This window comes from Arachis hypogaea, chromosome 13, assembly GCF_003086295.3.
Source record: "Arachis hypogaea cultivar Tifrunner chromosome 13, arahy.Tifrunner.gnm2.J5K5, whole genome shotgun sequence".
Lineage (NCBI taxonomy): Eukaryota > Viridiplantae > Streptophyta > Magnoliopsida > Fabales > Fabaceae > Arachis > Arachis hypogaea.
In genome coordinates, this window is record NC_092048.1 from 85179568 (window position 1) to 85193864 (window position 14297).

The 14297-nt window shown below is 37.1% G+C and overlaps 1 non-coding gene across 1 annotated transcript; it reads left to right on the forward strand.

The window, feature by feature from the left end:
* Nucleotides 1–7213: 7213 nt before the first annotated feature.
* Nucleotides 7214–7322, forward strand: LOC112739013 (small nucleolar RNA R71). Its single transcript, XR_003169955.1, has one exon. It is a non-coding gene; the product is annotated as a small nucleolar RNA R71 (small nucleolar RNA).
* Nucleotides 7323–14297: the final 6975 nt, after the last annotated feature.

Here is a 14297-nt window from a genome sequence, read left to right on the forward strand (position 1 = left end):
GGCGTTCAACTCCACAAATGGCCTCTGCACGTGAATTGCTTAAGTCTCAGCCCAGCACACACCAAGTGGGCCCCAGAAGTGGATCTCTGCATCATCCATCATAGTCTACTCATATTTTGTAACCCTAGGCTACTAATTTAGTATTTAAACAACTTTTAAAGACTTATTTTTGTATCTCATGACATTTTAGATCAAAACTTTGTATTCTCTGACGGCATGAGTCTCTAAACCCCATTGTTGGGGTGAGGAGCTCTGCTGTGTCTCGATGAATTAATGCAAGTATTTCTGTTTTCCATTCAAACACGCTTGTTCCTATCTAAGATGTTCATTCGCGCTTAACTGTGATAAAGGTGATGATCCGTGACATTCATCACCTTCCTCAAACCATGAACGTGTGCCTGACAACCACCTCCATTCTATATCCGATTGAATGAGTATCTCTTAGATTCTTTAATCAGAATCTCCGTGGCATAAGCTAGAACTGATGGCGGCATTCATGAGAATCCGGAAAGTCTAAAACTTGTTTGTGGTATTCCGAGTAGGATTCAAGGATTGAATGACTGTGACGAGCTTCAAACTCCTGAAGGCTGGGCGTTAGTGACAGACGCAAAAGGATAGTAAATCCTATTCCAACCGGATCGAGAACCAACCGGTGATTAGCCGTGCTGTGACAGAGCGCGTGAGCGTAGTTTTCACTGGAAGGAAGGAAGGTAGCCATTGACAACGGTGATCCACCAACACACAGCTTGCCATAGGAGGACGTGCGTGCGTGAACAAGAAGACAGAGGAAAGCAGAGATTCAGAAGACAAAGCATCTCCAAAACTCCAACATATTCTCCATTACTGCATAACAAGTAACCTTTGATCCATGCTCTATTGTTTATTTGCAATTCAACTGATAAACGTAATTGACTTCCTGACTAAGATTTACAAGATAACCATAGATTGCTTCAAACCAACAATCTCCGTGGGATTCGACCCTTACTCACGTGAGGTATTACTTGGACGACCCAGTGCACTTGCTGGTCAGTGGTACGAGTTGTGAAAAGTGTGATTCACAATTTGTGCACCACGTACGCACGCAACCTTTTTTTTGCGCACTTTATGCATGCGTACGCACACTCACTTGCATCCATTCTGTTGGGAGCGCTGGCACAGCCTGTGTGCATGAACCCCTGACAAAATTCGCCCTTGTGTGTGCACACGGACCTGTATGTGCACGCACACATGATCCTTCCACAAGTAAAAAAATGTGTTTTGTGCGTACGCACACATCTTGATCCCCTTTCTATCCAGAGCGCTCGCACGACTTGTGCGAGCGCACACCTTTTGTTTTCCACCTCGTGTGCGTGCGCACATATATTTGTGCGTACGCACAAGTGTTGTTTTGGACAAAATTTTTATTGTACTTTGAGTGAAGTCCTAACACAGTTCCACCCCCTTCATTCCTCTCTTCTCTTGCTTTTTCCATGTTTTTCTACTTGTTTTACCTAGTTTTTCTTGCATCTCATTTTCATTTTAGTAATTATATTCATTTTGCTTTAGTTGTTTGTTAATTGAATAAGTTGCAAGTGTTTACTTGATGTTGATTGGGTTGCTTCTTGCTTGAATCTTGGCTTAATTTTGATGAATTTGTGCCCTAAGCATTAAATCTTTGTTTGCTTGCCTAAATGAATTGTGAGTTTGATTCATATGTTGTAGCTACCATATGCATTATACTATATCCTTGGTTGGCAACTTAATCATGAATTGTGCACCTTTACTTTAGTGAATTGAACTGAATTACTCGTTCATCATGATTTTCATATCAAGTTCATCACATGTCCGTGGTGTACGAAATCGTGATCATTCCATTCCTTGGTAACGGCACTAAAAACTCAATACGCACGTTCATGATCTTATATCTGTTTCACAACTTCGTACAACTAACCAGCAAGTGCACTGGGTCGTCCAAGTAATAAACCTTACGTGAGTAAGGGTCGATCCTACGGAGATTGTCGGCTTGAAGCCAGCTATGGTCATCATGTAAATCTCAGTCAGGCGGATATCAAATGGTTATGGAGTTTTCGAATAATAATAATAAACAAACAGAAAATAAGGGTATAAAGATGCTTTCGTTCCTCTGATCTCTGCTTTCCTGCTGTCTTCATCCAATCAATCCTACTCCTTTCCATGGCAAGCTTTATGTAGGGCATCATCGTTGTGAATGGCTACATCCCATCCTCCTGTGAAAATGGTCCAATGCGCTGTCACTGCATGGCTAATCATCTGTCGGTTCTCGATCATACCGGAATAGGATTTACTATCCTTTTGCGTCTGTCACTACGCCCAGCACTCGCGAGTTTGAAGCTCGTCACAGCCATCCCTTCCCAGATCCTACTCGAAATACCACAGACAAGGTTTAGACTTTCCGGATCTCAGGAATGGCCATCCAAGGGGTCTAACTTATACCACGAAGACGCTAATAACTCGGACTCGGTCCCCTGTATTAGATATCTAAGAGATATCCATTCAATCGAAGGTAGAACGGAAGTGGTTGTCAGGCACGCGTTCATAGGGGAATGATGATGACTTTTTCACGATCACCACATTCATGTTGAAGTGCGAATGAATATCTTAGAAGCGGAATAAGTTGAATTGAACAGATAAACAGTAGTAATTTGCATTGATCTTTGAGGAACAGCAGAGCTCCACACCTTAATCTATGGTGTGTAGAAACTCTACCGTTGAAAAATACATAAGTGAAAGGTACAGGCATGGCCGAATGGCCAGCCCCCAAAACATGATCAAAGGATCAAAAGATAATCCAAAGATGTAAATAAAATAGTAAAAAGTCCTATTTATACTAAACTAGTTACTAGGGTTTACAGAAATAAGTAAATGATGCAGAAATCCACTTCCGGGGCCCACTTGGTGTGTGCTTGGGCTAAGCATGAAGCTTACACGTGGAGAGGTCATTCTTGGAGTTGAACGCCAGTTTGTAACGTGTTTCTGGCGTTGAACTCCACTTTGCAACTTGTTTCTGGCGCTGGACGCCAGACTGCAGCACGGAACTAGCGTTGAACGCCAATTTACGTCATCAATCCTTATTCAAAGTATGGACTATTATATATTTCTGGAAAGCCCTAGATGTCTACTTTCCAACGTAATTAAGAGCGCGCTATTTGGAGTTCTGTAGCTCCAGAAAATCCACTTTGAGTGCAGGGAGGTCAGAAATCAAACAGCATCTGCAGTCCTTTTTCAAGCTCTGAATCTGATTTTTGCTCAGGTCCCTCAATTTCAGCCAGAGAATACCTGAAATCACAGAAAAACACACAAACTCATACTAAAGTCCAGAAATGTGAATTTTAATTAAAAACTAATAAAAATATAATGAAAACTAATTAAATCATACTAAAAACATACTAAAAACAATGCCAAAAAGCGTATTAATTATCCGCTCATCACAACACCAAACTTAAATTGTTGCTTGTCCCCAAGCAACTGAAAATCAAATAGGATAAAAAGAAGAGAATATACTATAAATTCCAAACTATCAATGAAACTTAGCTCCAATCAGATGAGCGAGACTTGTAGCTTTTTGCCTCTTGAATAGTTTTGGCATCTCACTTTATCCATTGAGGTTCAGAATGATTGGCATCTATAGGAACTCAGAGTTCAGATAGTGTTATTGATTCTCCTAGTTCAGTATGTTGATTCTTGAACACAGCTACTTTATGAGTCTTGGCTGTGGCCCTAAGCACTTTATTTTCCAGTATTACCACCGGATACATAAATGCCACAGACACATAATTGGGTGAACCTTTTCAGATTGTGACTCAGCTTTGCTAAAGTCCCCAATTAGAGGTGTCCATGGTTCTTAAGCACACTCTTCTTTTTGCTTTGGACCTTGACTTTAACCGCTCAGTCTCAAGTTTTCACTTGGCACCTTCACGCCACAAGCACATGGTTAGGGATAGCTTGGTTTAGCCGCTTAGGCCAAGATTTTATTCCTTTAGGCCCTCCTATCCACTGATGCTCAAAGCCTTGGATCCTTTTTATTTACCCTTGCCTTTTAGTTTTAAGGGTTATTGGCTTTTTGCTCTTGCCTTTTGGTTTTAAGAGCTTTTGGCTTTTTCTGCTTGCTTTTTCTTTTTTCCAAAATTTTTTTTCGCTATATTTTTTTTTTATATTTTTTTTTCTGCAAGCTTTTGTATTCACTGCTTTTTCTTGCTTCAAGAATCATTTTTATGATTTTTCAGATTATCAAATAACATGTCTCTTTTTCATCATTCTTTCAAGAGCCAACATATTTAACATTCATAAACATCAACTTCAAAAGACATATGCACTGTTCAAGCATTCATTCAGAAAATAAAAAGTATTGTCACCACATCAAAATAATTAAACTAGTTTCAAGGATGAATTCGAAACCATGTACTTCTTGTTCTTTTTATTTTTAAAACAGTTTTCATTTAAGAGAGGTGATGGATTCATATTCATGACTTTAAGGCATAGACACTTAGACACTAATGATCATGTAATAAGACACAAATATAGATAAACATTTAACAAAAAAAAAAAAACAAAAAATAGAAAATTTAAGAACAAGGAATGAGTCCACCTTAGTGATGGTGGCGTTTTCTCCTTGAGGAACCAATGATGTCCTTGAGCTCTTCTATGTCTCTTTCTTGTCTTTGTTGCTCCTCCCTCATTGCTCTTTGATCTTCTCTAATTTCATGAAGGATGATGGAGTGCTCTTGATGTTCCACCCTTAGTTGCTACCAATAATTGTGTGGAGGAAAATGTATCCCCTGAGGTATCTCAGGGATCTCTTGATTTGCAGTCAAATGTTCTACCACTGAGCTATAGACCCTTGAGATGAATCTCTCCATCTCCTATGACTCAAAGGTGGAAGCTTTTGTTTTCCCTTTCCTCTTTCTAGAGGTTTCTCTGGCCTTTGGTGCCATCAATGGTTATGGAAAAACAAAAAAAAAAGCTATGCTTTTACCACACCAAACTTAGAATGTTGCTCGCCCTCGAGCAAAAGAAGAAAGAATAGAAGAAGAAGAAGAAGATATGGATGTGAGTGGTGAAGAGATGATGGGGAAGAGAGATTGAGGTGATATAGGATTATGAGGAGGGAAGGTGAGTGGAGGTATGTGTGGATCTTGTGGGATTCACAGATCCTGAGGTGTCAAGGATTTACATCCCTGCACCAATTAGGCATGCAAAATGCCTTTGCATGCATTTCTGGGCGTTCAACGGCCATGTTCAGCATGTTTCTGGCGTTGAACGCCAGTTCTATGCTTGTTTCTAGCGTTCAGCGCCAGCTCTATGCTCTGTTCTGGCGTTGAACGCCAGCCAGATGCTCCTTACTGGCGTTTAAACGCCAGTAAGTCCTTCCTCCAGGGTGTGATTTTCCTTCTGCTGTTTTTGATTCTGTTTTTAATTTTTGTATTTATTTTGTGACTCCACATGATCATGAACCTAATAAAACATGAAAGAACAATAAAAATAAAAATAAAATTAGATAAATAAAAATTGGGTTGCCTCCCAACAAGCACTTCTTTAATGTCAATAGCTTGACAGTGGGCTCTCATGGAGCCACACAGGTGATCAGGTCAATTTTATAGACTCCCAACACCAAACTTAGAGTTTGACTGTGGGGGCTTTAGCTGACTCTGTACTGAGAGAAGCTTTTCATGCTTTCTCTCCATGGTTACAGAAGGAGATCCTTGAGTTTTAAACACAAGGTTGTCCTTATTCAGTTGAAGGATCAATTCTCCTCTGTCCACATCAATCACAGCTCTTGCTGTGGCTAGAAAGGGTCTTCCAAGGATGATGGATTCATCCTCATCCTTCCCAGTATCTAAGATTATAAAATCAGTAGGAATGTAAAGGCCTTCAACCTTTACTAACATGTCCTCTACTTGTCCATAAGCCTATTTTCTTGAGTTGTCTGCCATCTCTAGTGAGATTCTGGCAGCTTGCACCTCAAAGATTCCCAGTTTCTCCATTACAGAGAGTGGCATGAGGTTTATCCCTGACCCAAGGTTACATAGAGCTTTCTCAAAGGTCATGGTGCCTATGGTACAAGGTATTAAGAACTTTCCAGGATCCTGTTTCTTCTGAGGCAATCTCAGTTGATCCAGATCACTCAGTTCATTGGTGAGCAAGGGAGGTTCATCTTCCCAAGTCTCATTATCAAATAATTTGGCATTCAGCTTCATGATAGCACCGAGGTACTTGGCAACTTTCTCTTCAGTAACATCTTCATTTTCTTCAGAAGAAGAATATTCATCAGAGCTCATGAATGGCATAAGGAGGTTTAATGGAATCTCTATGGTCTCCAGATGAGCCTTAGAGTCCTTTGGTTCCTCAGAGGGAAACTCCTTATTGATCTCTGGACATCCCAGGAGGTCTTCCTCACTGGGATTCACGTCCTCCTCCTCTTTTGTGGTTTCGGCCATGATGGTCATTTCAATGGCCTTGCACTTTCCTTTTGGATTTTCTTCTGTATTGCTTGGGAGAGTACTAGGAGGGGTTTCAGTGATCCTTTTACTCAGCTGGCCCACTTGTGCTTCCAGATTTCTAATGAAAGACCTTGTTTCATTCATGAAACTTAGAGTGGCCTTAGATAGATCAGAGACTAAATTTGCTAAGCTAGATGGATTCTGCTCAGAATTCTCTGTCTTTTGCTGAGTGGATGATGGAAAAGGTTTGCTATTGCTAAACCTGTTTCTTCCACCATTATTAAAGCCTTGTTGAGGCTTTTTTTGATCCTTCCATGAGAGATTTGGGTGATTTCTCCATGAGGGATTATAGGTGTTTCTATAGGGTTCACCCATGTAATTCACCTCTGCTATTGCAGGGTTCTCAGGATCATAAGCTTCTTCTTCAGAAGATGCCTCTTGAGTACTGTTGGATGCAGCTTGCATTCCATTCAGACTCTGAGAAATCATATTGACTTGCTGAGTCAATATTTTATTCTGAGCCAATATAGCATTCAGAGTATCAATTTCAAGAACTCCCTTCTTCTGAGGCATCCCATTACTCACAGGATTCCTCTTAGAAGTGTACATGAACTGGTTATTAGCAACCATGTCAATGAGTTCTTGAGCTTCTGCAGGCATTTTCTTTAGGTGAATGGATCCACCTGCAGATGTATCCAATGACATCTTAGCTAATTCAGACAGACCATCATAGAATATATCCAGGATGGTCCATTCTGAAAGCATGTCAGAAGGACACTTTTTGGTCAGTTGCTTATATCTCTCCCAAGCTTCATAGAGGGATTCACCTTCTTTCTGTCTGAAGGTTTGAAAATCCACTCTAACCTTACTCAGCTTTTGAGGAGGAAAGAACTTGGCTAAGAAAGCCGCGACCAGCTTATCCCAAGAGTTCAGGCTATTTTTGGGTTGAGAGTCCAACCACACTCTAGCTCTGTCTCTTACAGCAAAAAGGAAAAGCATGAGCCTGTAGACTTCAGGATCTACTCCATTAGTCTTAATAGTATCACAGATCTGCAAGAATTCAGTTAAGAACTGAAAAGGATCTTCAGATGCAAGTCCATGAAACTTGCAGTTTTGCTGCATCAGAGAAACTAATTGAGGTTTCAGCTCAAAATTATTTGCTCCAATGGCAGGAATGGAGATGCTTCTTCCATGTAAATTGGAATTAGGTGCAGTAAATTCACCAAGCATCCTCCTTGCATTATTATTATTTTTGGCTGCCATCTCCTCTTCTTGTTCGAAAATTCCTGTAAGGTTGTCTCTGGATTGTTGTATTTTAACTTCTCTTAGTTTCCTTTTTTTAGAGTCCTTTCAGGTTCAGTATCTGCTTCAACAAGAATGTTCTTGTCTTTGCTCCTGCTCATATGACAAAGAAGGGAATAACAAAGAAAATATGGAATCCTTTATGTCACAGTATAGAAATTCCTTTGTGTGAGTAGAAGAAGAAAAGAATGTAATGTAAAGAAGAGAAGAGGAAAAATTCGAACACAGAGAGGGAGGTGGTGTTCGAATTTTTGGATGGGAGAGAAGTTTTAGTAGATGAATAAATAAATAGAAGGAGATGAGAGAGAGAATTTCGAAATTTAATTAAAATAAAAATTAAATTTGAAAGTTAGATTTCGAAAATAAATTTTAAAAAGGAGTTGATGATTTTCGAAAAGTAAAGGAAGAATAAAATTAAAATTTAAAACAATTAATTAATTAAAAAGAAATTTTGAAAAAGGAGAGAAGGAATTTTCGAAAATAAGAGAGAGAGGATTAGTTAGGTAGTTTTGAAAAAGATATGATTGAAACAAAAAGATAAGATTGATTGAAAAAGTTTTGAAATTTGTTTTTGAAAAAGATATGATTGAAATTTAAAAAGATATGATTGAAACAAAAAGATAAGATTTGAAAATCAATTTTTAAGAAGATAAGAAGTTAGAAAAGACTTTGAAATTGAATTTGAAAAAGATATGATTGAAATTTTAATTTAAAAAATATTTGAAAAGAAAATTAAAAACATTTGATTTTGAAAACTAAAGTTGATTACTTGACTAACAAGAAACTAAAAAGATAAGATTCTAGAGTCTAAAGATTGAACCTTTCTTACTAGGCAAGTAACAACTTAATATTTTTGAATCAATCACATCAAATTCGAAAATCATGAACTAAAATTAAAAAAAAAAAATATTTTTGAAAATTAATTTGAAAAATTTTCAAAAATATTAGAAAGAAATTTTGAAAAAGATTTGATTTTTGAAAAAGATTTTGAAAAGATAAGATTTTTAAATTGAAAATTTGATTTGACTCATAAGAAACAATTAAATTTAAAAACTTGTTGACCAAATCAAATCATATTTTCGAAAATTTTGAGTAAAATAAGGAAAAGATATTTTTTGATTTTTGAATTTTTAATGAAGAAAGAGAAAAACATGAAAAAGACTCATAACATAAAAATTATGAATCAAAGCACACAATGCATGCAAGAACACTATGAATGTCAAGATGAACACCAAGAACACTTTGAAGATCAAGATGAACATCAAGACTTATTTTTGAAAATTTTTAAGAAAAGAAAAACATGCAAGACACCAAACTTAGAAATTTTCAATAATTAGACACTAACAAATTAAAAATGCATATGAAAAACTAGAAAAGACACAAAACAAGAAAATATGAAGATCAAACAAGAAGACTTACCAAGAACAACTTGAAGATCATGAAGAACACTATGAATGCATGAATTTTCGAAAAATGCATAAATTTTTAGAAAAAATGCAATTGACACTAAACTTAAAAATTGACTCTAGACTCCAACAAGAAACAAAAAATATTTTTGATTTTATGATTTTATTAAATTTTTTTTGGATTTTTGTATATTTTTATTTTTTTGAAAACCTATAGGGTAAAGGAAGCAATGAATTCAAAGTCCTCAATCAAGATTCCAGGAATCATATCGGGTTAGTCTAAGGCTTGATGGCCAGCCAAACTTCAGCATACCATTTTGAAACTTTAGAATTCATTCTTAAAAATTTTAAAAAAATTTTCGAAAACAAAGGGAAAAATTTTTTTTTTTTGAAAGATTTTTGAAGAATATTTTTTTTGAAAAGAAAAGGAAAAGAAAGTTACCTAATCTAAGCAACATGATGAACCGTCAGTTGTCCAAACTCGAACAATCCCCGGCAACGGCGCCAAAAACTTGGTGTGCGAAATCGTGATCATTCCATTCCTTGGTAACGGCGCTAAAAACTCAATACGCACGTTCATGATCTTGTATCTGTTTCACAACTTCGTACAACTAACCAGCAAGTGCACTGGGTCGTCCAAGTAATAAACCTTACATGAGTAAGGGTCGATCCCACGGAGATTGTCGGCTTGAAGCCAGCTATGGTCATCTTGTAAATCTCAGTCAGGCGGATATCAAATGGTTATGGAGTTTCCGAATAATAATAATATACAAACAGAAAATAAGGATAGAAATACTTATGTAAATCATTGGTGAGAATTTCAGATAAGTGTATAGAGATGCTTTCGTTCCTCTGATCTCTACTTTCCTGCTGTCTTCATCCAATCAATCCTACTCCTTTCCATGGTAAGCTTTATGTAGGGCATCACCGTTGTCAATGGCTACATCCCATCCTCCTGTGAAAATGGTCCAATGCGCTGTCACTGCATGGCTAATCATCTGTCGGTTCTCGATCATACCGGAATAGGATTTACTATCCTTTTGCGTCTTTCACTACGCCCAACACTCGCGAGTTTGAAGCTTGTCACAGCCATCCCTTCCCAGATCCTACTCGGAATACCACAGACAAGGTTTAGACTTTCCGGATCTCAGGAATGGCCATCCATGGGTTCTAACTTATACCACGAAGACGCTAATAACTCGGACTCGGTCCCCTGTATTAGATATCTAAGAGATATCCATTCAATCGAAGGTAGAACGGAAGTGGTTGTCAGGCATGCGTTCATAGGGGAATGATGATGACTTTGTCACAATCATCACATTCATGTTGAAGTGCGAATGAATATCTTAGAAGCGGAATAAGTTAAATTGAACAGAAAAACAGTAGTACTTTGCATTGATCTTTGAGGAACAGCAGAGCTCCACACCTTAATCTATGGTATGTAGAAACTCTACCATTGAAAAATACATAAGTGAAAGGTCCAGGCATGGCCGAATGGCCAGCCCCTAAAACATGATCAAAGGATCAAAAGATAATCCAAAGATGTAAATACAATAGTAAAAAGTCCTATTTATACTAAACTAGTTACTAGGGTTTACAGAAATAAGTAAATGATGCAGAAATCTACTTCCGGGGCCCACTTGGTGTGTGCTTGGGCTGAGCAAGAAGCTTACACGTGGAGAGGTCATTCTTGGAGTTGAACGCCAGTTTGTAACGTGTTTCTGGCGTTGAACTCCACTTTGCAACTTGTTTCTGGCGCTAGACGCCAGACTACAGCATGGAACTGGCGTTGAACGCCAGTTTACGTCGTCAATCCTTATTCAAAGTATGGACTATTATATATTGCTGGAAAGCCCTGGATGTCTACTTTCCAACGCAATTAGAACGGCGCCATTTGGAGTTCTGTAGCTCCAGAAAATCCACTTTGAGTGCAGGGAGGTCAGAATCAAACAGCATCTGCAGTCCTTCTTCAACCTCTGAATCTGATTTTTGCTCAGGTCCCTCAATTTCAGCCAGAGAATACCTGAAATCACAGAAAAACACACAAACTCATAGTAAAGTCTAGAAATGTGAATTTTAATTAAAAACTAATAAAAATATAATGAAAACTAATTAAATCATACTAAAAACATACTAAAAACAACGCCAAAAAGTATATAAATTATCCGCTCATCAGTCCGGTACTTGTTTCTTGTTAATACTTTGCATTTTCTTGAAGTTATTTAACTTGATTCTTATCAAGCTTATCACTTTTTGTAACAAGTATCTTTACCCTGTGACTAATTCATTATGTTTTAAGATGAATAAGTAGTTTTCCTTTCATCATTGGATTGGTTATTGTTGATTGTGCCATTTTCTATACATCTTGCACTTTCACTTGCACAACATCAATATCCAATATCTCATATATTCAATTCACTTTAGTTGTGGTTACCTAGGTTTGCTTTTGCTTTACTCCTTTGCTTCTCTTTACTTACAACCTAGGCTACTTAATTGAGGACACATGCTATTTCTTTTGCTTATGTGGTTGCCGTGTTTATCCAGCCAATGTATGTGTTCTAGACCGGGCGCACCTAGAATACACACATTGTCTATTATCATACCACACTACTATGATTTTTTCCTCAATTCTTGTTTATTTGTTTATATAGTAACCCGAGCCCCAATGCCCACTAGCTAAAGGTGGAACTTTACATTTCTTCACCCCCGGATTGAGTGCATGCACGGAGGACCGTGCAACGTTTGAGTGTGGGGGAGGATCCGCAATTTTCGGGACGTAAATTTTCTCTTCCTAAACACTTTGCATCATTTTCTTGTTTCGATAGTTATGTTTTTGTGAAAATTTTGTTTATTATTTCATTACATTGTATTTTTCTTAGTTTGCTTGCTTATAGCTTTATAGTAGTAAATATTTGCATGTTACCTAGTATAGGAAATAATTTTGGTAAAACAACAAAGAATTTTCAAGAAATCTCTATTAGGGAATTCCATTGATTAGATTTGAAAACTTGTTTTTGAACTTGCTTGAAGTATTTTTTATGGAACAAAGAAAAGAGCTTGAACAAAACACCTAGTGAGATTTGAGCTTTAATTGTGTGGTTGCACATTTTCAACCACAAATTTTGTTCTTGTGTGTTATACTCCTTTTATGATTGTGATCTTAGATTTGCTTGAATCTTTATATCCTATATTTGATGTTTTGAATGCATTTAGTATGATTGAGGCCATCTTTAAAATTGAATTCACTAAACCCATATGACCAACCCTTATATTTACTATTGTAACCCAATTTTGAGCCTGTTAATTTTCCTTTGTTCTAATTTTAAGCACATCATTTTCCCTAAGCGAAAAACCTTTATGTCCATGAATTGTATCTTTGATTAGCTTGGGTTTGAGGAGTGTGCGCTAAGCAAGTGTTGGGGGGGAGGGAAAAATTTGTGGGAAACATTGGTAGAAAGCTAGTTTGGGTATTCATTGAGAAAATGTTGAAGAATGGGTAAACACTCATGCATTCATTACTTAAAATATATGCACCTCTTTTGTATGATAAAAGAAAAATTTTTTGTGTATATACCTTTTGAAAAAAAAAGAGGAAGAAAAATAAAAAGAAAAAGGAAAGAAAAGAAAGGGAATGAATGATAACAAGAATATAAATAAAGGATGCATATGTGTGTGAATTAAAAAGAAGATGCATGAGTGAATGTGAAAAGGGAGATGAATGGGAAGTTAGATTGTTTTCTTAGGTGTACATAAGTTGATATATGATTAGGTGGGATACTTGAGCTAATCAAAGATCTAATATATTAGCCCACTTAACCATATTAATCCTACCCTTACCCTAGTCCCATTACAACCCTCCAAAGACCTCATGATATTTGCATTCATTCACCAAGTATTTTTTGATTGTTAGATGACTAGCAAATCATAGAAAATATGATTAAAGGAGAATTGAGTGATTAAGCCCTACACACTGAGCGATTATAGCGTAAACACATCCGATGAGGGGTTCGATCACTCAATTCTATGTTCCCATCTCTTATGCTATATCTTCTTGCAAGTTGCGTGTTAATTTTTGAAAATTTCAAATCAACTCTTTGGATATTGATCACATTGCATTGATTCTTTACCTTGGCCCTAAAGTTTGCTTTATATTGATTGAGATTCTCTTGTTTGTTTTTACCAAACTCCTTAGGAATTATAGTATAGGTATAGATAGATAGTATTTAGTATAGTTGCATGATTGTAGGTAGTTGCATTGAATAAATTGCTTGCCCTTTTATCCTTCTCCGTTGATTGTGATTAGCATGAGGACATGATATTGTTTAAGTGTGGGAGAATTGATGAATCCATATTTGACAATAAATTTTGGATTGATTTGAGTGGATTTCATCATATAAACCCATATTTATTCATCCAAATAGCATACTTTTGTGTTCTCTCCCTAGGTTGAGCTTAATTGTGAAAACATGCTATTTTGTGCTTAATTTAACCAATTTTATTCCACTTTCATCTCATTCGATGCTTTGATGGTTTTGATGAGTGATTTCAGGTATAATAGGTAGGAATGACTTGATGAGAGTGGAGGAGAAGCATGCAAGAGGGAGAAAATATGACGAAAACAAAGGAGAAGCACACACTGGAGTGTGCGTATGCACAAGAAGCACAACAGCATGTGTGCACACACACGACAATCTGTGCGCACGCACAAGTGAAAGATCAGCGAGTGTGCATACGCATAAGTCCCAGCACGTGACCTCATTAATGCAAATCGTTGGGGGCAATTTCTGGGCCTCCAGAGCCCAGTTTTGGGACTTTCTGAAGCTGATTGAGTGCTATATAAAAGGGCCATCATTCCATATGAAAGGGGGGAGCAATTAGGGATAATTTAGTATTATGTAGGTCATTTTTTAGAGAGAGAGGCTTCCCTTCTCTTTAGAATTAGGTTTCTTAGCTTAATTTCTTTGTAATTTCTCTTTTCAATTCTTGATTTCATCTAGTTTCTTCTACCTTTCTTTGTTCTATTGTCTTAATTTTCTTAGTTTATCTTGTTAATTTCTCATTTTGGTTACTTTTTATGTTTATGAGCACTCTCGTTATTTTAATTTCTATTTAATGTAATTTATATTTTATGTTC